The sequence below is a fragment of the Tursiops truncatus genome, chromosome 20, assembly GCF_011762595.2.
Source record: "Tursiops truncatus isolate mTurTru1 chromosome 20, mTurTru1.mat.Y, whole genome shotgun sequence".
NCBI lineage: Eukaryota > Metazoa > Chordata > Mammalia > Artiodactyla > Delphinidae > Tursiops > Tursiops truncatus.
Genome location: NC_047053.1, coordinates 25,799,404 through 25,825,376, shown reverse-complemented (window position 1 = coordinate 25,825,376; position 25,973 = coordinate 25,799,404). Strand labels below are relative to the sequence as shown.

At 37.9% G+C, this 25,973-nt stretch overlaps 1 protein-coding gene across 9 annotated transcripts in view; it reads right to left on the bottom strand.

The window, feature by feature from the left end:
• Positions 1-16,795: 16,795 nt before the first annotated feature.
• The window catches only part of PCTP (phosphatidylcholine transfer protein), a 51,801-nt gene continuing 42,623 nt past the window's right edge, over positions 16,796-25,973 (bottom strand). For 4 of the 9 annotated variants that reach the window (XM_033847070.2, XM_019945484.3, XM_073797773.1 and 1 more), the window contains one exon: positions 16,796-25,433. The gene's annotated coding sequence lies outside the window, so the exon portion shown is untranslated. The remainder of the gene's footprint in view (positions 25,434-25,973) is intronic. The other 5 variants (XM_073797774.1, XM_033847072.2, XM_073797776.1 and 2 more) reach the window with 2 other exon arrangements.

Here is a 25,973-nt window from a genome sequence, read left to right as displayed (position 1 = left end):
TGGAAATAAAGAAGGGACTTCTGCCATCAAAGTCACTGTTCCTCTCATGGCTATTCTTCACATGTTCTTCTATGCCTTGTTTTCCTGTACACGTATGTAAATTTCATTTTGAATACAGGGGAAAGTGCACCAACTACCTCCTGAGTCATTAACAGATTAACATTCATCCATGACCTGTGTGGAACTTAGGAATATAGAAGGTCACTACTTCCCAGGACTCAGTTGGGGAATCCCTGTCTTTCACAAGCCTATTTTTTATGATGAACCTGACAACATTTTCTTGTGCCTTTAAATATATGAAAGGGAATAGACTCTTTGATATTACTCCCACAAACACAAAGACTGTAGTAGTGATATCCACACTCCCATCCAAAAGTCAGAGTATCTTCACAGGTTCCTGTCCGTCCTCAGGTTGAGGTAGGAGCCTTAATTTCTTAATCCCCACTGCCCTCAGTAGGTGTACAGAGATCCACTTGAGACATGAAAGAACTTTCAAGTATTGAAGGGATTTATCTCCATAGGGTTGGGTGTTGTTTCCTACCCTTTTGCAGACAGAATAATAGACTGGGGTCCACTGTGGGCACAGATAGAATGATGTTTCCAATTACACAATGACTGAATAAAATAGTGGCTGAATTCCAGTAATGGAGTCAGATTCCCCAGTGGGTTGTGTTTCCAATAGGCGACTTACCCTGGCAAATAGTCATGTGACCGAGAGGATGGAGTTCTTTTCCTGGTCCTCTGTAGTCCCTGGGTATCAGACAGTAGTCCCCAGGTAGTGGTATAGTGGTAAGTGTCTATAAAATAGCTTCCCTCAAAACAAGTTCGTATTTGTAACATTTGCCATTTCTGTGGTGTGAGTATTCCTACCACAGGTGATTTTAAGCTACTAATGTGATGTTACTTAACTTAGAGTCGGGAAAAGTGCACACAAAAGGCCCTTGGGAGCCAGGATGAACCAGTAGTTCCAGGATAATCCTGTGATAAGATCCTTCTCCTGGTGTACTACCTCTGCACTCTCCTTAGGGGGTCCCTCTCAGGTATGGCATCCAGGTATCCAGATGTTTGAGTTCCAGTCCCTTCTTTCTTCTTTCTCACTTGCCTTTCTGAATGCAAAAGCTCTCATTGTTCTTCTGTTTTCTAATAATAGAACTCAGTGGTCTATTATAAAGAAGTTAATGGCCTTTTGAAAAAGAATCCAAGCACTTGGTTTCTATTTACCCTTCTAGAATGTTAAGGAGAGCCCTTCCCTAGAAACACAGTGGCCTGCTTGCCTTCATTTGGAGGAGAATAAAAATGTTTTTATGCTTCCGGATGTACTACTCTCTCCAATGGGACCAAAGAGATTTCAGTAAAATCACGGAGAGACAGAGAGGGTGGGGAGAGAGAGAGAGTGCGCAAGCAGAGCTGGACTTCTTATATGCTGTCTCTAAAGCACAACCAAACACAATCAAATCTGGCACTAAATTTCCTAATTGTATAGTGCAGATCTATATTATTACTAAAGGTGTCTGCTTGTTTTTCACCTCCTGAAAGAGATATATTAAAGCCTCTCAATATGATGCTGGGTTTGTCTATTTCTCCTTCTACTTCTCTCATTTTTATCCTTATAAATTTTGAAGTGATATTATTGAGTGCATGAAAATTTATGATTGTGCTCTCTTTCTGGTGAATTGACCCTTTATCACCGTGAAATGCCTTGAAAAAAATCTCTATCAATGATTTTGCCTTAAGGTCTAGTTTGTATGATATTCCTATACATATGCCATCATTCTTTATTTAGACTTTTACTTTCAACCTTTCTATATTTAAACTGTGTCTTTTATAAGCAGCATATAGTTGGGGTTTTTTCTTAGTCTGAAAATCTTTGTCCACTTGTTTGAATATTTAATCCATTTACATTTCAAGTAATTACAGACATATCTGGGACTAAATAAATGCCTATGTATCTTTTCATTTCATTCATTCCATTCATTCATTATTGTTCCATTTCCTCCCTCTATTAGATTGTTAATTATACATTATTTAACAAATTCTTTAATGTAAATACTTGATAATAAAACAGGAATACATGATTCACTAAAGTCTAATGTAAACATAAATTTTTATCACGTTAAAATAATGCAAAAAATTAAAACTATTTACCCTCACTCTCTTTTGTTCTATGTTGTAATTTATTTTAATTAATGATAGTTTAAACTCCATATGACATTATTTATACAGTCAGCATTCCTTTAGATTGAAACATAAATATAATCTTTCTGTTTGCTACTTGTTCTTTTCTGCATTTTCATTTTTTATTCTGCAGTCAATTTTCCTCTATGCAAAGATATACTTTTAATATTATATCTACTATGTGTCTGATGAATTCCCTTGGATTGTGCTTTTAGAAAATGTTTTTATTATGTCAACATTTCTGCAGAATATTTTTCGGTGTGTAGAATTCTAGATTGGCAGGGTTTTATTCTTATAACATTTTGAAAATGCCATTCAATTATCTCTGGCTTCCATCATTTCAGATGAAAAGTCAGCCATAGGCCTTAGGATTTTTTTTTTTAAGCTAGAGTATCATTTTATTCCCTTTGACTGCTTTTAATATTTTATTTTATTTCATCATTTAATACTGTGATGAATTAAAATATGTTATTTTTATATTTTTTCCTCCTTAGTGTTTGTAACATTTCTTAAATCTTGTAACATTTCTTAAATTTTGATGTCCTTCAGCAATTTTAGAAGTTTTTCCACCAGTATATCTTCACATATTGCTTCTGCCTAACTATCTTTTCTCACTCTTATGGTATCATAATTACACATATTTTAGATTTTTTTTATCTTGATGTTTCATCTTCATCCATATCTTTCTAGACGCTTCTGTACTTTCCATTTTTCTGTTATCTTCATGATTCTATCTGTATATTTCCAGTAGACTTATTTTCACATGCATTAATTCTACCCTCACTTGTGTTTACTCTGTAGTTAGGATCTCAACTTGAGTTGTTAATTTCAGTTTTATTTTCTCAGTTCCATGATTTTATTTGATTTTTTAAACACCTTCTAGGTCTCAGTTAAATTTTTTTAATCTAATATTCATCTTCTTGTCTAATATTTTGACATGTAAATTCTAGTTTTTTTAAGAGTCCAAATCTGGGCTTCCCTGGTGGCACAGTGGTTGAGAGTCCACCTGCTAATGCAGGGGACATGAGTTCATGCCCCGGTCCAGGGGGATCCCACATGCCGTGGAGCAGCTGGGCCCATGAGCCATGGCCGCTGAGCCTGCATGGAAACACAAAAGACCCTGAATATCCAAAGCAATCTTGAGAAAGGAAAATGAAGCTGGAGGAATCAGGCTACCTGATTTCAGACTATACTACAAAGCTACAGTCATCCAAATAGTGTGGTACTGGAGGAAAAACAGAAATATAGATCAATGGAAGAGGATAGAAAGCCCAGAAATAAACCCACTGACCACTGGTCAATTAAACTATGACAAGAGAAACAAGAATATACAATGAAGAAAAGACAGTCTTTTCAATAGGTGGTGCTCGGAAAACTGGACAGCTACATGAACAAGAATAAAATTAAAACATTTTCTGACACCATACATAAAAATAAATTCAAAACGGATTAAAGCCCTACAATTAAGACTAGATACTATAAAACTACTAGAGGAAAACACAGGCAAGACACCCTTTGAAATAAATCACAAAAATACTGTTTTGCATCCATCTCCTAGAGCAACGGAAATAAAAACAAAAATAAACAAATGGGACTTAATTAAATTTAAAAGCTTTTGCACAGCAAAGGAAAACATAGACAAAATAGACAGCCTACAGAATGGGAGAAAATATTTGCAAACGATGGTAATGACAAGGCATTAATTTCCAAAATATACACTCAGCTCATGCAGCTAAATAGCAAAAACAAACAAACAAACAACCAAATCAAAAAATGAGCAGAAGACCTAAAGAGAAATTTCTCCAAAGAAGATATACAAATGTCCAAAAGGCACATGAAAAGATGCTAAATATCGCTAATTATTAGAGAAATGCAAATCATATCAATATATATTCTTTTTCAGGTTCTTCTCCCTTATATGTTATATATATATGACTGAATCTCTGTGCTGTGCACCTGAAACTTAAATGATATTGTAAATTATCTACATTTCAATAGTTTTTGTAAAATCTACATCTTTATTTTTTTTTAAGTTTTTTTAAAGGTTATTTTTTTACACCTTTTTTGGAGTATAATTGCTTTACAATGGTGTGTTAGTCTCTGCTTTATAACAAAGTGAATCAGCTATACATATACATATATCCCCATATCTCTTCCCTCTTACATCTCCCTCCCAACAGCCCTATCCCACCACTCTAAGTGGTCACAAAGCACTGAGCTGACCTCCTTGTGTTATGTGGCTGCTTCCAAACTAGCTATCTATCTTATATCTGTTCATGTATATATGTCCATGCCACTCTCTCACTTTGTGCCAACTTACCCTTCCCCCTCCCCATGTCCTCAAGTCCATTATCTATGTCTGCATCTTTATTCCTGCACTGCCCCAGGTTCTTTCAGAAACTTATTATTTTATTTTTTTTAGATTCCATATATATATATATATATATATATATATATATATATATATATATATATGTGTGTGTGTGTGTGTGTGTGTGTGTTAGCATATGGTATTTGTTTTTCTCTTTCTGACTTACTTCACTCTGTATGACATACTCTAGGTCCATCCACCTCACTACAAATAACTCAATTTCATTTTATTTATGGCTAATATTCCATTGTATATATGTGCCATATCTCCTTTATACATTCACCTGTCGATGGAAACTTAGGCTGCTTCCATATCCTGGCTATTGTAAATACAGCTGCAATGAACATTGTGGTACCTGACTATATTTGAATTATGGTTTTCTCAGGGTATATGTCCAGTAGTGAGATTGTTGGGTCGTATGGTAGTTCTATTTTTAGTTTTTTAAGGAAACTCCATACTGTTCTCCATAGCTGTATCAATTTACATTCCCACCAAGAGTGCAAGAGGGTTCCTTTTTCCCCACACCCTCTCCAGCATTTACTGTTTGTAGATTTTTTGATGATGGCCATTCTGACTAGTGTGATGTGATACCTCATTGAAGTTTTCACTTGCATTTCTCTAATGATTAGTGATGTTGAGCATCCTTTCATGTGTTTGTTGGCAATCTGTATATCTTCTTTGGAGAAATATCTTTTTAGGTCTTCTGCCCATTTTTGGATGGGGTTGTTTGTTTTTTTGATATTGAGCTGCATGAGCTGCTTGTAAATTTTGGAGATTAATCCTTTGTCAGTTACTTCATTTGCAAATATTTTCTCCAATTCTGAGGATGGTCTTTTGGTCTTATTTATGGTTTCCTTTGCCATGCAAAAGCTTTTAAGTTTCATTAGGTCCCATTTGTTTATTTTTGTTTTTATTTCCCTTTCTCTAGGAGGTGGGTCAAAAAGGATCTTGCCATGATTTATGTCATACAGTGTTCTGCCTATGTTTTCCTCTAAGAGTTTAATAGTGTCTGGCCTTACATTTAGGTCTTTAATCCATTTTGAGTTTATTTTTTTGTATGGTGTTAGGGAGTGTTCTAATTTCATTTTTTTTACATGTAGCTGTCCAGTTTTCCCAGAACCACTTATTGAAGAGGCTGTCTTTTCTCCATTGTATATTCTTGCCTCCTTTATCAAAAATAAGGTGACCATAGGTGTGTGGGTTTATCTCTGGGCTTTCTATCCTGTTCTATTGATCTATATTTCTGTTTTTGTGCCAGTACCATACTGTCTTGATTACTGTAGTTTTATAATATAGTCTGAAGTCCAGGAGCCTGATTCCTCCAGCTCCATTTTTCTTTCTCAAGACTGCTTTGGCTATTCGGGGTCTTCTGTGTTTCCATACAAATTGTGAAATTTTTTGTTCTAGTTCTGTGAAAAATGCCATTGGTAGTTTGATAGGGATGGCATTGAATCTTTAGATAGCTTGGGTAGTATAGTCATTTGAACAATGTTGATTCTTCCAATCCAAGAACATGGTATATATCTACATTTGTTAATTTCTTTCATCAGTGTCTTATAGTTTAATGCATACAGTTTTTTTGTCTCCTTAGGTAGGTTTATTCCTAGGTATTTTATTCTTTTTGTTGCAATGGTAAATGGGAGTGTTCCCTTAATTTCTCTTTCAGATATTCATTATTAGTGAATATAAATGAAAGAGATTTCTGTGCATTAATTTTATATCCTGCTACTTTATCAAATTCATTGATTACCTCTAATAGTTTTCTGGTAGCTTCTTTAGGATTCCCTATGTATAGTATCATGTCATCTGAAAACAGTGAAAGCTTTACTTCTTTTCCAAGTTGGATTCCTTTTCTTTCCTTTTCTTCTCTGCTGTGGCTAAAACTTCCAAAACTATGTTGAATAACAGTGGTGAGAGTGGGCAACCTTGTCTTGCTCCTCATCTTAGTGGAAATGGTTTCACTTTTTCACCATTGAGGAGGATGTTGGCTCTGGGTTTGTCATATATGGTCTTTATTATGTTGAGGTAAGTTCCCTCTATGCCTACTTTCTGGAGGGCTTTTATTATAATGGGTGTTGAATTTTTCTGCACCTATTGAGATGATCATGTTTTTTCTCTTTCAATTTGTTAATATGGCGTATCACATTGATTGATTTGCATATGTTGAAGAATCCTTGCATTCCTGGGATAAACTCCACTTGTTCATGGTGTATGATCCTTTTAATGTGCTGTTGGATTCTGTTTGCTAGTATTTTGTTGAGGATTTTTGCATCTATGTTCATCAGTGATATTGGTCTGTAGTTTTGTTTCTTTGTGACAACTTTGCCTGGTTTTGGTATCAGGATGATGGTTGCCTCGTAGAGTGAGTTTGGGAGTGTTCCTCCCCCCGATATATTTTGGAAAGTTTGAGAAGAATAGGTGTTAGCTCTTCTCTAAATGTTTGATAGAATTCGCATGTGAAGCCTTCTGGTACTGGGCTTTTGTTTGTTGGAATATTATTAATCACAGTCTCAATTTCAGTTATTGTGATTGGTCTGTTTATATTTTCTATTTCTTCCTCGTTCAGGCTTGGTAGGTTGTGCTTTTCTAAGAAATTGTCCATTTCTTCCAGGTTGTCCATTTTATTGACATATAGCTGCTTGCAGTGATCCCTCATGATCCTTTGTATTTCTGCAGTGTCAGTTGTTACTTATCCCTTTCCAATTCTAATTCTGTTGATTTGAGTCTTCTCCCTTTTTTGCTTGATTAGTCTGGCTAGTGGTTTTTCAATTTTGTTTATCTTCTCACGGAACTAGCTTTTAGTTTTATTGATCTTTGCTATTGTTTCCTTCATTTCTTTTTCATTTATTTCTGATCTGATATTTATGTTTTCTTTCCTTCTGCTAACTTTGGGGATCTTTTGTTGTTCTTCTTCTAATCGCTTTAGGAGTAAGGTTAGGTTGTTTATTTGAGATGGTTCTTGTTTCTTAATGTAGGATTGTATTGCTATAAACTTCCATCTTAGAACTGCTTTTGCTGCATCCCATCGGTTTTGGGTTATCATATTTTCATTGTCATTTGTTTCTAGGTAATTTTTGATTTCCTCTTTGATTTCTTCAGTGATCTCTTGGTTTTAGTGGTGTATTGTTTAGCCTCCATGTGTTTGTATTTTTTACAGATTTTTTCCTCTAATTGACATCTAGTCTCATAGTGTTGTGCTTTGAAATAGATACTTGATATGATTTCAATTTTCTTAAATTTACCAAGGCTTGATTTGTGACCTAAGATATGATCTATCTTCGAGAATGTCCCATGAGCACTTGAGAAGAAAGTGTATTCTGTTGCTTTTGGATGGAATGTCCTATAAAGATCAATAAAGTCCATCTTGTTTATTGTGTCATTTAAAGCTTGTGTTTCCTTATTAGTTTTCATTTTGGATGATCCGTCCATTGGTGAAAGTGGGGTGTTAATGTCCCCTACTATTATTGAGTTGCTGTTGATTTCCCCTTTTAAGGCTGTTAGCATTTGCCTTATGTATTGAGGTGCTCCTATATTGGGTGCATAAATATTTACAATTGTTATATCTTCTTCTTGGATTGATCCCTTCATCATTATCTAGGGTCTTTCTTTGTCTCTGGTAATAGTCTTTATTTTAAAGTCTATTTTGTCTGATATCTGATATGAGAATTGCTACTCCAGCTTTCTTCTGATTTCCATTTGCATGGAATATCTTCTTCCATCCCCTCACTTTCAGTCTGTTTGTGTCCCTAGGTTTGAAGTGGGTCTCTTTTAGACAGCATATATACGGTTCTTGTTTTTGTATCCCTTCAGCCAGTCTGTGTCTTTTGGTTGGAGCATTTAATCCATTTACAATTAAGGTAGTTGTCGATATGTATGTTCATATTGCCATTTTCTTAATTGTTTGTGTTCGTTATTGTAGGTCTTTTCCTTCTCTTATGTTTCCTGCATAGAGAATTTCCTTTAGCATTTGTTGTAAAGCTGGTTTGGTGGTGCTTAATTCTCTTAGCTTTGGCTTGACTGTAAAGGCTTGAATTTCTCTGTCGAATCTGAATGAGATCCTTGCTGGGTAGAGTAATCTTGGTTGTAGGTTTTTCCCTTTCATCACTGTAAATATGTCCTGCCACTCCCTTCTGGCTTGCAGAGTTTCTGCTGAAAGATCAGCTTTTAACCTAATGGGGTTTCTCTTGTATGTTATTTGTTGTTTTTCCCTTGCTGCTTTTAATATTTTTTCTTTGTATTTAATTTTTGATAGTTTGATTAATATATGTCCTGGCAGGGCTTCCCTGATGGCACAGTGGTTGAGAGTCCGCCTGCTAATGCAGGGGACATGGGTTCGTGCCCCGGTCCAGGAAGATCCCACATGCTGCAGAGCAGCTGGGCCCGTGAGCCATGGCCACTGAGCCTGTGCATCCGGAGCCTGTGCTATGCAACAGGAGAGGCCACAACAGTGAGAGGCCCGCATACCTAAAAAAAAAAAAAAAAAAAAAAAAAAAAAATAGTCCTGGCATGTTTCTCTTTGGATTTACCCTGTACAGGAATCTCTGTGCTTCTTGGACTTGGTATTTTCTTTCTCATATTAGGGAAGTTTTCAACTATAATGTCTTCAAATATTTTCTCAGTCCCTTTCTTTTTCTCTTCCTCTTCTGGGACCCCTATAATTCAAATGTTGGTATGTTTAATGTTGTCCCAGAGGTCTCTAAGACTGTCCTTCTGTTCTTCTGCCTCAGTTATTCTGCTATTGATTCCTTCTAGAAAATTTTTAATTTCATTTATTGTGTTGTTCATCATTGTTTGTTTCCCTTTAGTTCTTCTAGGTCCTTGTTAAACGTTTCTTATATTTTCTCCATTCTCTTTCCAAGATTTTGGATCACTTTTACTATCATTACTCTGAATTCTTTTTCAGGTAGACTGCCTATTTCCTCTTCATTTGTTTGGTCTGGTGGGTTTTTACCTTGCTCCTTCAACTGCTGTGTGTTTCTCTATCTTCTCATTTTGCTTAACTTACTGTGTTTTGGGTCTCCTTTTCGCAGGCTTCAGTTCATAGTTCACATTGTTTTTGGTGTCTGCCCCCAGTGGCTCTGGTTGGTTCAGTGGGTTGTGTAGGCTTCCTGGTGGAGGGGACTAGTGCCTGTATTGTGGAGGATGAGGCTGGATCTTGTCTTTCTGGTGGGCAGGACCACATCTGCTGCTCTATTTGGGGGTTTCTGTGACCTTATTATGATTTTAGGCAGACTCTGTGCTAATGGATGGGGTTGTGTTCCTTTCTTGCTAGTTGTTTGGCATAGGGTGTCCAGCACTCTAGCTTGCTGTTTGTTGAGTGGAGCTGGGTCTTAGCATTGAGATGGAGATCTCTGTGAGAGCTTTTGCCATTTGATATTACATGGAGCTGGGAGGTCTCTGGTGGACCAATGTCCTGAAGTCAGCTCTCCCTGCACCCTGCTGAGGTCTGAGGTCTTCTGCCAGCATTCAGTAGGTGTTCTCTAGGAGTTGTTCCGCACGTAGATGTATTTCTGATGTATTTGTGGGGAGGAAGGTGATCTCCACATCTTACTCCTGCACCATCTTGAAGGTCTGTCCCAAGTTTACATCTTATAAATCAAGGTCTGAATTTCCTATGGGTCTGCCACTTTTGCCTGTTTTTATTATTGTTTTTTAAGCATTGCATTTTATATCCTTACATACCTAGTAAATTTCTTGAAAGGCATCTTGTCAGAAAAAAATATAGTTTAATATGAGTTTCTAGATGATATTCTTTTCCTACAGAGAGGATAAAATTTTACCTCTATCAGGCAACTATAGTAGAGGCAGGTCATGGTACAATTATGGATTGATCTCTTTTAGAACTGGCCTTTGTGAAGGATGAACTAACTCCAGATTTTGTTTACTACTTGTAGATAGCACTTCAAGTGTCCTTAAAGAGTCAGGATGGGGTGAGGCATGCAGGGCACAGGATTTAACAAGTGAGTTCATCCTAAAACTTTGTACCATACACACCTAATTTTCTTCACTCTAGTCCTGGTCCTGGTACCATCTGAAAATCTGTGGTATTTATGAAGCATCTGTTCCTTGGGAGGTTCTGAATTCTATATTTTGCTTCACAGCCTCCATAAGACTGCCTGAACTCTGCTTAGCTCCTCAGCTTCTTTGCTTTGACTTATAAGCTAGCAAAAACCTCAAGAGAAAATGTAAAGCCTTAATATCAAGCTCATCTATTTGCACTTATCCCTGGATTTTTTTAGCTCCTAAATCACCACTTTCTCTGTAGGTTTCCCATGTTTTCAACAAGATTGTAAAAAATTTAATCTACCTTTTCCCATTATTCTCTGCAGGACAGTTGGTCTGAAACAAGCTAGTCCTTCAGGGTCAAAAATAAAAATCCCTTTTGTTTCTCCATGTGGGTAATAATGAAAGGTTGAGAGACAATTACATATTTTTCTCAAGTTATAAATACTATTTGTGGATGTTTTAAATAATCCACATGGATCTTCCTTGTCTTCTGTCCATTATCTAAATGTTGGTGTTCATCAGGATTTCTTATTGAGAGATAATATCCATGTAGTGCATGCAATGCTGCTCATATTCTGAAGAATCCCAAGATTCTAGAAATAGAATTATATATCTATTCCAGAACATTCATCTGGGCTTCAACCCCAGACTTCAAACACTTTACTGAGCACCTCTCTCTGGATATCCTCTGTGCACCTAGAAATTATTATGCCCAATAATGAAGTCATCACCTTCCTTTTCACCTCCTTACCACTCTCAACTTACTTTCCTGCTTGTATCTCCTTTCTAATTAATGATGGCTGCTTTTCCCAGGATCCTGTCTTAAACTACAAACTTTATAAAGTTATCCTCTATTCTTTTATCTTAAAACTCACATGATTCATGAAGTCCTCTATATGCAGGAGTGTGTATATATATATATATATATATATATATATATATATATATATATAATGTTTATTAGCATGTTTAATGTATTTAGTATATTTAGTATGTATATAGTATAGTATAAAATATTTAAATATGCTCCTGTCATCTCCCACTTACACACTGAGATTGCCATAAATTAGGATTTAGGATCTCTCACCTAGACTTTCCCAACATCCTGCTAATTCAGGAATGGCAAATGGTTAGGTTATGCCTGCTGCCACTTTCTCTTCTTTTCCTTCTTACACTAATGACAAACATTACTTCTTTATTACTGGAGACTTTCCTGCTGAGTCCAGATGCAGTTCTGAAGTCCTTCTCAAAGCAGCATTCCATAGAGACACTAGTAGACTTGAGAAGCAAGTGGAATCCCATTTGTCCTCTCCTCTCTATCCTTCTCCACCAGATGGTATGTAGATAGTATAGATTGTGCCACCAGAGATATATCACTGCAGGAAATCTGATTATGTCACTTCCATGTTTAAAAATCTATGAGTCTTATCTTGCTTACAGAACAAGTAACAGCTCACTGGTTGAGTGTGTAAGGCCTTTTATAATCCAATTCTAATAGAAAAGTTCAGACTTGTCATTACTGACACAAGTCCTCTAATCGCTCATGGCAACACATCCCATTTATGCAATCTGAAGGTCTTTTATGTTTCTTTTGTTCATGCCATTACTTCCTCCTAAAATTCCCTTCCCCATTCACCACAAGCCTGTTTAACTCCTACAGACTCTTAATCTTTCCTAAACTTCTCTGAGCAGAATTAGTTGATCCTTCCTCTGGATCTCCAGAACACATTTTTAACCTTTAGTAGAGAATATAGCATTTTTCATGATTATGTTTTTAATTATTGACACATATGGCTAGAATATTATTCCAAGTAACAACTGTGTCCTATTCAATGCAAAATGCCTAGCAGGTTCTTAGTTAAAATATATTAAAATAATACATTCAGCGGGCAACCCTCTTTCCCCTTTGTGAACAGTGACAACAATGTTTGCTTATTTCTCTTTACTCATTTACTCAACAAATACGTTTTTGAATATCTACTATGTGTTAGTCATAAGCAACATCCATGACAGAAATCTGCAGTTTCAACCAAAGCATCACATTGCATCTAAAGCAACAGAAACCAAGTGAGAAAAACTTTAAGTAGGTTTTGTGCAAACATTTCAATTTGTCGTGCTCTCTTCTATGGATAAAGGAACTATAAAGGTAGTATTTAGAACTCAGAGAGTATGGCACAATTCTTGGCTCACTTTGATAAATATTGATCTTGTGTAAATTACTCAGGAGAGGCAGTTGATGGTTCTGAGCAGCACACACACACACACACCCTCCACTCCCTTTTATGCAAAGACATAAATCATTTATGAATAGAGCCCCACATGCTCTATGAATAAGTCCCTTGGATTCAAAGATGACTGATACTCAAGGATTTTTCTCATTTGAGTGCAGACATAAATTTAAGCAAGCAGTTAGACTACATGAAATTACAACGCCCGTTTGTTCACTGTAAGGTGAGAGATGCATAATACGTTTCCAAGGGTAAACATCGCATCCTTCCAAGTAAACACCATTAAATGCAACTGCACGTTTGTGCCTTTAATAAAACTGAAGGCAAGGGGGTAGCTCTTTGGAAACATCACATGCCATGATCATTCAATTTTAAGTTTCAGTTGCTGGTGGAAAGTGGAGTGTTAATGTGTGTATGTTTGCGGAATTGTGCAGAATTCTTTTTTCTTTGACTACAGTTGAATCAAGCTTTTGGTTTCATCTGGAAATTGTGAATAGCACAATGAGGGGTCTGTGTGTGGTGAGGAGTCATTAAGAAAATAGTTGGCTGGTGGGAAGCAGCAGCATAGCACAGGGAGATCAGCTCAGTGCTTTGCAATGACCTAGAGGGATGGGATAGGGAGGACGGAAGGGAGGCTCAAGAGGGAGGGGATATGGGGACACGTGTATGCATATGGCTGATTCGCTTTGTTGTGCAACAGAAACTAACACGGTATTGTGAAGCAATTATACTCCAATAAAGATTAAAAAAAAAAAAAAAACAAAAGGCAGCAAACTTTGGTTCTCAGGGAGTCTAGTGGTAAGATTACTAATGAGAATGTTTAATCTCTAGGGAGTTCATCACTGAAAGGACAGGGGGAGGATAAAAAGAGACTGACAAATAGCTTGTAGTCACTTGGAAGGAGCTGGAATTTGTCATTCGAGCTCACACAAAGGGTCAAAATGCTGAAACTTCTTGGGAGAAATAAAGGATTGTGATTTAGGCTTCTCGGTACATTTGTTTATGTGACATTCCCCACCTTGAATGTTTTTTGTCTTCCCACTTCCAACTTTTTGCATTCTGTGTATTTTTGTCAGTTTTGTTCACAATTTAAAAGGCTTATAACCCATGACACAAGAAATCCTAGTTTTAGGAATTGATGGACAGAAAATCTTTAATGAAAGCCAGGGGAGATATATATATATATATATATATATATATATATATATTAGAGAATTATTGCAGAAATATTTGTAGAAGAGAAAACAAGAAGCCACTTAAATGCCTACAACAGGAGATTGGTTAAACAAATTATAGATCATTCCTACAAAGAAATGAAATGCAGCAGTTAAAAGTACAGCAGGTAAGTATAAATATACCAGATGGAAGTTTGTCCAAGTGGTATTGAAGTTAAAAAGAAAGAGGCTGCAGAGCAGTACTTATAGTGTGATTCCTTTTAAAACAAATAAAACAAAACCACCATATCATGTCTATATACACAGGTATGGTTTATGATGGCTATATTTTAGGAATGTAATTAAAGCAACAGTAAGGTGAACTTTGACTTTTGCATTAAATATGTCTGTATTAGTTGAATTTATTATAACACATAAGGGTTATGTTTTCATAATTGAAAATAATTCTTTTAAAAAAAGCTGATTCATCTTTCAGATTCAAGCTCAAATGTCACCTTATCTAGGAGTGAATTCTCCCATTTATGAAATGAAGTAAAATTTTGTAACACTTGCTTCATATTGTTGCAACATTATGTAGGGAGCACTTAATTGGCTATCAGAAGACTAGAGTTTAAATCCATTTCTGCCACTTTCTACCTGTAGAGTCATCTTGGGAAATTATATAACTTCTAAGCCTAAATTTTCCTTTCTGTAAAAAGAGAAAAACACTAACTCCACAGATTCCTTGGCAATTGTAAAGAAGAGGCACAAATATACTGGTTATTTGTGTGCTTATCTTGTGTATCCTATAACATTTCAATCCCCATGAGAGCAGGGACTCCTACATTCATTAATTCATTCAGTAGATACAGGAGCAACTACTATATGTCAGGCACTGTACTAAGTTTTAGGGCTACAACAATAAACAAGAAAGATGGCATATTCTTCCATATGAATCTTACAGGTAAGTGAAGAGAACACACAATAATCAGACAATTGCCAAACAGTGTAGTAAGCGTTATAATAGGAGAATCAGGAGACTCCTGTAGAGGTGATATTTTCAGCTGAGACTCAGAGGATGAATAAGCTTTAGCAGACAAAAAAGGTAGAGAGGATTTGAAGAGTGTGTGAAGTACAGGGAAATTATTGAATGACAGTGTAGAGCACTGAGCATATTAAATACGTTCAGCACGGCTGGAACTTAAAGGGTGAGGAGTGACGGGTGAAATATGAAGTTTTGCACTTCCCTGACATGCTTCCTCATCCTCCCTGAGTGTTGCTGATTATCCCCAATAATTAGTGGAAGATCACAATATTATAGGGTAGAATTTCAATGTCTTCCAAGCAACTGGACGCAGCAGCCATTGGGGGATTAAAGCGTCTGAAAGTCTGAAAGCCAGCATCATCTTAACACTTATGTAGAGACCCAGCAGCGTCCAGGATACATGAATCCACTCAAACTTCTTCAGTCAGGACAGAAGGGGTGTTCTAAGCCAGGTAATCTGGGATATGGAAGTGAAAGAGATGAAGAGAAGAATTTTTGTTTGTTTGGAGTGGGGGACACGTCAGGAATGACAGATATATCAACTCAGCCATATCCTTGGTGCAATTACAGGCAAAGAGTCAGAGACAGGGGCATAAGCATCCAAATCCCAGTTGCTTAAAAAAATCCAGAAGCTTCTGACCATACAGAAAGCTCTGGCATTAAGATTAATACTTGGAATATTTTTTTTAAAGTCTACTGCATTTGAGTAGCATAATACAACATCTAAGAATCATAGCATTTTAGTGCTCAAATACACTTTTTAAGGCATCTGGCTATCTCTCTCATTTCTTAGAGGATGAACCCTGATGCCAAAGGACAATGAACTCTAGTCATTTATCCACACAGGCTTCCATGAATTATCTCTAACAAGTGCCTACTGGCTGTTCCCAGTCCTGTACACTGGGAATAGAAAGATAGAAGAGTGCTTTCCTCTGGCTGCATCGTGCTTACCATCTAGTAGTAAATGATGCAAGATATTTTGAGATATGACATGATACAGAGGAAATATCATGAGTAAAACCTGGAGGAAAGGATTCAGGAAGATGTTACTGGAGCATTGAACTTGCTCTGAAGAAGTGCAAGGCTTCTGCAGTTTCGTAAAGAAAAGATAACACTGTAGACAGAAGAATTAGGACATACAGACAATAGCATAAACATGCTAAATCAAGACAACCATTGGCAATAAAGCAATTTCAGACCCCTTGGTCTGGATATGAATGGCATTTCCTTAACATCAATCCCATACCTGAACAAAAAGAAATTTGAGGGTGATGGATGAATTCACTTCTTCTGACACCATTATTTGCTAGACAAAAACATCTAATAATATGTTATGGATGTGAGTTTCTAAGAATTTTATTCTTCAAAAGTTAAAGAAAGAAAAAAAGATGAATGGGTATTAATCACTTAATTCAGATTTTTAAGGAAGGAAATAATGGTTATGTGTAAGGTGGCTAAGTGAAAAAGTAGTGGAAGAGGGGCAGATGCATTTTAAATATACTAACTGATTATGTACCTAATTTTATTTACTTTTCACAACAACTTGGGGTGTGAATATTATTATCCCATTTAAGGGATGAGGAAAATTGAGGCTCAGAGACATTAAGTGACTTGTCAGGAGGCACAGAGCCAGCAGGTGCTGGGCTCCGAATTTGAGTCCTAGTCCATCTTCACTGTGCGTGTTCTTTCTATTACGTTACTGTTTCTCCCAGGAACCCTGTGCAATCAAGGCTGTGATATCTGGAAGTTCATAAAAGCAAGTAAAGCTATCTATAGCTATATTTCTATAAAAGAAATACAGATTGTGAAGGATAGGCAAAATTTATCCCAAAACTTTATTATCAAATATACAGAAAAGTAGAAAGAAATGTACAGTGAACATCCATCTATCCACCACCTAGATTCTACAGTTAACATTGCACTGTTTTTCCTTTGTCAAGATTGGTACTTTAAAAAGAAATAAACTTCTGAGTATATAAAAACTAGCAATTATAATATTAAGTCTACAAACCATTATACAACTGTGAATATTATACCGTAAGTTCCATGAAGTCAAGAACCACGTTTGTTTCTCTCTGTGTAGCCAATGCCCAGTGTGACTCTTGGCACAGAGTTGGCCCTTGATAAATCTTTATTGAATGAATGGATGACACAATCCCAGTGAGTAAAAATGGGATTTAGCTAAAGAAGATAATATAGTATGCTCTCTGAAAAGTTAATGAGAGGAAAACATGTTCCATAGATGGAAGGAAACAATTCTCCTGGGATCAATATATCAGAGGATAGTCAATCTAGTAAAGATAAGAATAAACTGAAGCTACTCTTTCTGAATAGCCTGACACACTTCAAGAGGGTGTGGAGAACTTAAAATGAACATGGTAAAACTCAGTAGAGACTAATGTGAAGTCTTTCATATTAGTTAGTGATCAATTACACAAGTAGAGGAGGGGCAGCTGTTGCTTGGCAGAGTTTATGTATTTAAACTGTGGAAGAGGAATGGAAAGGAAATGGATCATGAGGAGCCAGTAGTATAAATATGTGGTTAAAAAGATAAACCAGACTTACCAGTACAGAAAAAATATATACATTACAAGAAGTAATAGTCCCATTGTACTCTGAGTATTCCTCTCACACTGGGATACATCTAGTGCTATTGAATGAATCTTACGTGTCTACTGGAATACAGAAAGGAGTTTATGGTGATTAAAAAGTCAGAAAATTATTGGAGATTTGAATTGTTAGAGGAACATGATATTTTTAGACTAAGGAGGAGAGAATAAGGGAGAATGTGATAATGATCTCCAAATATTTGAAGGGCTGAAAGAAAGGAAGTAGTGATACTGGTTTCAAAATGGTAGCTAAGCTGACTACATATACATATACATATGTATACATACTAATATAAATAAGTCATATTTCATATTTTAAATATGTAAAATATATGAACCTAAACACATACATAAGAATTAAAGCATAAGGATTTCCACATAAGAATTGTTATACTTTGTGGCCCAGAAACAGACAGCAAACAGATGAGATAAACTTGAGAGAAAGCTAGAGGTCAGGACTCCTGTGGAAGAACTTAGTTGTAAAGACGGGAAACAGTACAGATGATCCACGCTCAGAGGCTGTCTATCTCTGGCATCTCTCATGAGAGTAGGAAAGTAGTCGGGCCAATTAACCACCGTAGACCACACACACACATACACCAGGGGTAGAGGAATCTGCCTTGAGATCAGAAGAGTGACTGTGGGAGCTTCAGGCAGATACACAAGGCAGTTCCTAGGTCAGGTGATGCAGGAGACGGTCCCTGGAGGCCTGGCTAATGGCACCATGGGCCCGCCCGCTCCCACTGGAAACCGGGGGACAGTGAACCTCAGCAGTAGCTCTCACACCTCCTCTAAGGAAGCATAAAGTTGAATTGGAATCTCAACGGCAAAGGTGAACACCAAATGAGGAAACATCAAACATGCAAGAAAAGTCTACAGTGTAAAAAAGACAATAAATTCAACAAGCAGAACTTACACCCAAAGAAATAGAGTTAATGGAATGATTAGAACTGGGCTGGTGGAAACAGAATAGTTATGTTATTTATTAATTCTGAAAGCAAAGCTAAGGTCAATAGAGGAAAGTACCAGGAAGTTAGACTTCGGCAGAGTGTGAAATAAGAACTTTTCAAATAATTATGATCACCCTACGCTGGACTTCAGTCAAGCATGTACAAGCTCTGGCCTTGAAAAAATATTGACATTTTAATTAAATACTCAGTTAAAGGTATAGAAAGGTGCATTATCAAAACAGAGTAATTTAATAACAATAACAAGAAAAAAAATAATTAGCCGAGACTAAATTAATTGACCCAGATACCAGGGAACAGGGATAAATAACCTATGTCACTGGACCTGGTATAAAGTAGCCCTACAGTAAGTATTTTTCAAATAAACCTGAGCACTACCAGTGCAAATATACAATCATTTTTTCCAGCAGCAAAATGACATACATGATGTTCCGTGAATATTCACTCTAGTAGGGAAGCCAGCTAATAAATAAATATATAATATAAATGTAAGTGGTGAAAATTTCCAGAATGAAAAATTCAGATGGGTAAGGGGAGAGAGGATAATGTGTGATCAGTTTTGTGGGATTGGTTGGTTTTGAAGGTGAGTTAGGAGACATTTGAGCAGAGACCTGAGTGAAGTGAGGTAGAGGATTAGTCAACTATCACTCCTATACCAAATGTACCAACACTTATTATCTCTGGGTTTCAGTGTGTCTGGGCCCTAGGTGTGGCTGAGTTGGTCCCGGTGTCTGGCTCAGCGTCTCTCATGAGGCTGTAGTCAAGGTGACCTCTGGGACTGCAGTCCTCGCAAAGCCAGAGAGGACAGGGAAGGATCCTCTGCAGTCTTACTGAAGAGGTTGCTGGCAGGACTCAATTCCTCCCAAACTGTTGGATGGAGGGTCTCAGCTCGTAACTGGCTACTGGTCAAGTGACCACCCTCTGTTCTTTATCACGTCAGTCTCTGCAGAGAGCAGCTCACAAATGGCAACTCGCTTCATCAGAGCAAGTGAGAAGAGCCACAGAGAGAGAGTAAAAAGGACATCAGAGTCCTTCATAACCTAATCTCTGGATGACATCCCATTGCTTTTGCTCTTCTTTACAGCAGGTCTATTCTTGTCTGTTCTTGAGAAGCAAGTCACTAGGTCCAGCTCACACACAAGGGAGGGGATCACACAGACATGAATCCCAGGAGGTAGGTCCCTGGGAGTCCAGTCAGAAAGCTGCCCACCACAGGAGGCCGCTGTCTACAGATCTGGGGGAAGAGCGCTGCAGATGTTGGGAACAGCAAATGCAAAGACCAGGGCTTGTTTGAGGGACAGAGAAAAGGCTGGAGAGGAATAAGAAGAGGAGGAGGTGGAGCTTATAAAGTAGGCAGGGGTCAGATCCTAGATCATATGGCACTTTTCAGGTCTCAGAAGTTTGGATTTGAGGAGTGTGAAGAAAATTTCTTGGAGGGATTTGAGTCAAGGAGGTTGAATTAACCTTTTACTTATGAGATCACAGTGACAGCAAATGGTACATGCATTCTACTTATTTATTTGTTATGATTTACTCTTGATGACCTTTCTAAAGGGAAGCTGCCAATTCCATACCTATATTCCCTATATTAAAAAATTATGTTATTGGGCTTCCCTGGTGGCACAGTGGTTGAGAGTCCGCCTGCTGATGCAGGGGACACGGGTTCGTGCCCCGGTCCAGGAAGATCCCACATGCCACGGAGCGGCTGGGACCATGAGCCATGGCCGCTGAGCCTGCGCGTCCGAAGCCTGTGCTCCATAACGGGAGAGGCCACAACAGTGAGAGGTCCACATACCACAAAAAAAAAAAAAAAATGTTATTTTATTGGTTCTTAACACCCTGAATCTGACAAGACAGTGATCTATAGGGAGATGATTTGAAATCAGATTTTTTAGGATTTGATCTCCCCTATGTTTTTGGGGAAGAAGAATTAGTTGATTTATTATTAATAATTATTAGTATTTCATTGCTGTTCTTTGCAATCAGTTGAGCTTGTCCCACATCAACCTCAGGCAAAGTCAGGAAAACAAGAGGCTGGGATGAGAAGCAACATGGTGAACGTGTGATCCTGACTGTGCATGGGGAGCCATGGGGGAGGGTCTCCTAGTGCCCATGGATAATCAGGGAGAGCAGGGTCTAATTCTTCCCAGATAATAAACACACTTAATTGTTAATTCCCTCTCCATAGTTATCCGGGTCAGTTAATCCCAGCACAGAGCTGCCAGCTGAGCTCTTCCCTGGCCAAACTGCTCTGCTTTGAAATTCTCCCGCAGGCTACCTCACCCAGTGATGTCAGAGGGGGTGAGTGCCCGCCAGCACTCCCCTCTCATGAGATGCTGTGTGTGCTGTCTTTGCTCAGGAAACATCTGGTTGATCTGCTAGTCCTCCAGTGGGTTGCTGGGTGTTTCATAAGTTAGTGGAACAGAATAGGATAGGAAGACATGGAGCTTCAGCGATTATTCAACCCCGCCAGCAAGTTACAAACTAAAATGAGATGTGAGGAAACTGCCTCCCTGGCAGGCCCTCTCTAGGGACCTGGCACCTTGGTTTCACAGTCACATTTCCTCACTTGTGATAGAAAATGAACGCTGTTTACAAGAGCTTGAAGTGGCTGGAAGGGGACAGGAGCCAAGCAGTGTAGTGGAAGGAGAGCTCCTACTTGGACACTTTCAGCAATCCAGCAATTATTCAACACCATTCTGAAATAAGGCTCCTAATGAAGAGTATTATTGACTGTCCCTGGGAAAATGAAACTCCACATTCATTGGTAAACAGAATCCACGACCACTTAGAAACAGACCCAGCCCTTCCTAAGCTGTTTGACATAGAACAAAAGTTTCTGTGTGCCTTTCACTGAGCTCTAAGTACCCTTTTCGTCCTGCTTGGTTTCCATTGACTTTTTTCTCAGTTTATGAACCACTAGAGAGGAATCAGGTGAAATAGATAAGAAAAAATGGGTTTGGGGTGCTACCCTCACCCCCACCAACCTCCGTATCTGTCCCTGGGGGAATCAGGTTTTCTTAACTTCCAGGTTCTTGGCCTGCAAATGAAAAGCACTTCTCTTCTTATCCTGTTTGCCCCCTGCCTCTCTCCCCTCCAGCAGCTACATCAATAATACCTTCCTACTGTGTGGACTTCTAGACAGTCTGTATAAGTCCTCCAAAGGTGTTCAAACAGAATGGAGAAGCAAAAAACATTTTTTTAAATTTTTAATCAGTAAGATTAAGCAAAAATATAACTGAAACACAAAACAATTCTAGCTGTTAAAAATTCTAAAAATACATTTGTCCAAAAGCTCACTCTTGTTAAGAAATAGGTGGAACACAAGATAAAGCATAAATTTTTATATCCATCTTTTTGGCATAGGTTCAAATTGAGATCCTGGAGCTTTAGGATTGCTGCTCCACCACGGATTCATTCATTCCTTTAGCAGAGAGTTTGAATATTGTGTGTTCACTATATTGAGTGTATAGCTGGGAAAAGACAAAGTTCCATGTCCTCTGGGAGTCTTTGTATGTATAGTAGTGTGAGGATGAATCAATCTAATGTGTGTGAAGTGCTCAGACTGTGCCTGGCATTTAGAAAGTGGTCAATAAATCTTTGCTATTATTAGCTATTACCTCCCTTGTGCTTTGACTCAAGCTATTCCGTTTACCTCCCCAAGTTTCAAAGGAAATCCTCCACCCTTTTTGTCAAATTTATGTCCAAATTCAACATTTAGCACAAGGAATTGGCTCACACGATTATGTAGCCTGAGAAGTCCCAAAAAGATTTTGGAAACTATTTTTTTTTTTTTTTTTTTTGCGGTACGCTTGCCTCTCACTGTTGTGGCCTCCCCCGTTGCGGAGCACAGGCTCTGGACACGCAGGCTCAGTGGCCATGGCTCACGGGCCCAGCCACTCTGCGGCATGTGGGATCTTCCCGGACCGGGGCACGAACCCGTGTCCCCTGCATCGGCAGGCGGACTCTCAACCACTGAGCCACCAGGGAAGCCCTGGAAACTATTTTTAAGTAGACATAGCACTGAACATAACTGTTGTTGAAAACTTTATTTATATACTTTTATCTTCTTTACATCTATGTAATTTCCTTCTTCATAACAATTATGTTTAGATCACTCATGAAAATTTCAAGAGCTATTAAACAGCTAACCATCAGCTTATCTTTCTTGCTGACTGTAATAAAAAAAAATTCTGTAATAGGAGTAACATGAACTTATTTGACTTTTAGCAAACACAGGATAAAAGTATTTAATGTTGAAAACTCTAAAGATATTCCTGTTTTAATTAAACTGACTAAACTAAAACTAGCTTTTCTTTTTTTGATAAGTGGGCACAAACCTTTACTGTGAATCTTGTTTTTCTTTTAGTGCTAGAGCACAATGCAGCACACCATGGCTTACACAAAGTCACACTCCTTTACATGTGTTTTCCAAAATGATCCTCCATTGAAAGGAGAATCGTAGGAATGCAAAAAACCTTGGAGTTGTCTTTGACCCAACCCTCATAAGACCTTAGATGCAACGGCTGCATTGAATGACATAGGATATCAGAGACTGGTGGTAGAGCTGCTTGTCAAAAATGAAGACATTTTATTTTAAATTTTTAGTTTGAAGGTGTCGACTGAAAAACAATGCACAATGTGAGAGTTGTGAGTTAAGTTTTCTTTGGGGCAAAATGAGGACTATAGCCCAGGAGAAGCCTCTCAGATATCTCTGAGGAACCGCTCTAAAGAGGTGGAGGGAGGTCAGTATATATGTGATTTTAGTGAAGGGGGATACATGCAATCAAGTACACATTTCTGGCAGAGGGTTGCTGCCAGTCACAAGAAGGTTGCTGCTAGTCATGAGGAGATGTCTCCGTTAATGATTTTAGTGATTTTCTAGATATTTTCTAGATATAGGAAGAAGCAAGAAATCAGGTTCATAAAATCTTCTCCTGAAAATATCTAACTATCTGAAGACCTGTTCTGCCAGATCCTTCCAGAGCACGGAGTACCTCATTCCTGATCTCCACCATGAACTCTTTTCAGGGTGTGTCAAAAGTCAGTGACTGCATTGGCTAGTGATATCATACTTGTAGTGACAGATGGCAAGTGACCATTTTTAGTTGGCATTGCCCTCTCATGGTCATAAATTCGACCATGGTTTGGGAGGCATTTCATCATCATTTTGTCCCAGGCAAAGATCTCACTGATAGGCCACTCAGTGTGCTATTACTGGACTAGGCCCTATTAACTATAGCCAAAAGTCTCTGGACCACTGATTTACTAGTCTGTTATGGTCCAGGAAATTATTCCCTCTTGATGCTTCTTTCCATATCTAAAGTTACACTATTACCATCATTGATCTTGTATAGAACTATATATCTGGTCAACAGCCTTAAGTCACCTTCTTATTATTTTATCAGAGGCTCAGTCACATATCTGGTAAGGAAAGAAACAACAATCTTATAAAATAGGTAGAATACAAGTAATATAGCTAGTAGTATTTGTAAGGTTATAAGTAAGAATTTAAGCCAAGAACTTCCATTAGGTTCCACACAGTATACCCCTAGGTCATCTGACTTAATCTGTTCTGTACCAATCCTTACTTTTAAAGGAAATGATATACTGGCATCGTTCATAAGGCACCCAGACACATTTCCTTGTATTATTTAGCCTGGCTACCCTTAGTATGGTTGAATTGTTCCCAACATAAGGGGGGTCTTTTATATTTATGGCAATGGTCAGAGCAACTATGATTGATTGGCCAAGTGAGGGAGTCCCATCCAGTAACATCAATAGTGGCCCAAACAGAACTATAACTTCTTTCTTCTAGAATAATTTCCTAAGGGCCATCCAATTAGAGCCTTGGAGTGGAGAAATCCACCAAGGTAACCAGAAGTACTGGATATAGTAATTGACCATAAACTCAACAATTCAATTAATTTTAACTCTGCTTAAGATTGTGAAATACGTTTAGTTCATAAGCAAGTGTAAGCAATTATCAAAGTAACTGGTATTCAGGCCGGGTTTGGCATCTTGGATCAGCTGTCTACTTTGGATGTCTTCTTCTTACCATCGTGGTCTGGTAGTTTCTCCTGTTTGAGCATTGTTTTAAGGTGATTTTGAGGTCAGCAGTGCTCTGTATAGGCCAGTCCATTTCAGGGGCCCTTTTTAAGTGGAAATATTAATCCAAGAGTCAATTCCCTTCAGGTTCACTGTGCATGAGCTAGTGAAGAGGACCTGATAAGGGTCCTACCATCTCGGTTGGAGACAGTCTTTAAATGATGTCTTCTCCAGTATGCATAATCCCCTGGTTGCAGGTCATGGGGCATATGATCTTCATCCAAAGATGGATTAATGAGAAAAACTTCAGTAACAAACTAGAGTGTCCTTTTAATGATTCAGCTAAAATTTACAAGAATATAATAATAAGGAGATATTTGGGAAGTGGCTCTTAGTAAATATAGACCTCAATTAACAAAACTTGAATTTACTCTCCATAGAAACATGATCTTTTTCTCTCTAAAATTACCCTCATTTCTACCAAATATAGCCAAATTAAGACTAATTTGTTTGCTAAATAATTCTGGCTTCAAAAATCTTGGCCTGATGACTTACAGAAGTGTAGTTAATCATACAGGCTCATTTGAAATTGGCTTTGCTGGAACCTATTATTTGGCACCTCGGATTGAATTTTTAAAAGGCCTCTCAAGGCCAGGAAAGCCATGGCAAAGGCTTGTCAATGATTCCACCTGAGTTATCTACATATTTGGGTGAATTCCTCCCTTTTCAAGGTCCCCAAAATACTCTGAGATTTCTGCACCTGCTAGGAGATGGCTTTCCTAATTTACCTGATTTTTTAAGTTGCTGGCAACCGAAGAGTTTCCAGTCTCTGGAGGAATCAAGTAAAGAGAAAAGATAAATGTTTCAATTCTGCTTACAAACATATAATTTACCAAGTTGCTGTAACTCATAATTAGCTTGAAGGGAAGGGTTTCCTTATATCTGGAAAACACAGATTAAAAGCTAGTAATATTTTAGACAGAAACCATAAAAATTATAAACATATTCACCAGTTCACACAGTCCTATATAACTAATCCTTTTCATTAACCGTTTTATGATGCCATCAGGTTTACCATTAGAATTCTTAATTTCTTACCCAGTTCAGCAGTATGATCTAAAAGTTTTCAGAAACCTGTGCTTGTCAAAATGTCCTTGCTAAAGAGCTTCTCGAAGAGGAAGCATTTTTGCAAAACATCAGAGTAAAACAATAACTGTCTATGAATGATGAAAGACCACAGAAGGCATGGTTAAAGACCTGCTTACAGAGACTTCCCTGTTGGCGCAGTGGTTAAGACTCTGTGCTCCCAATGCAGGGGGCCTGGGTTCAATCCCTGGCCAGGGAACTAGATCCCACATGCATGCCGCAC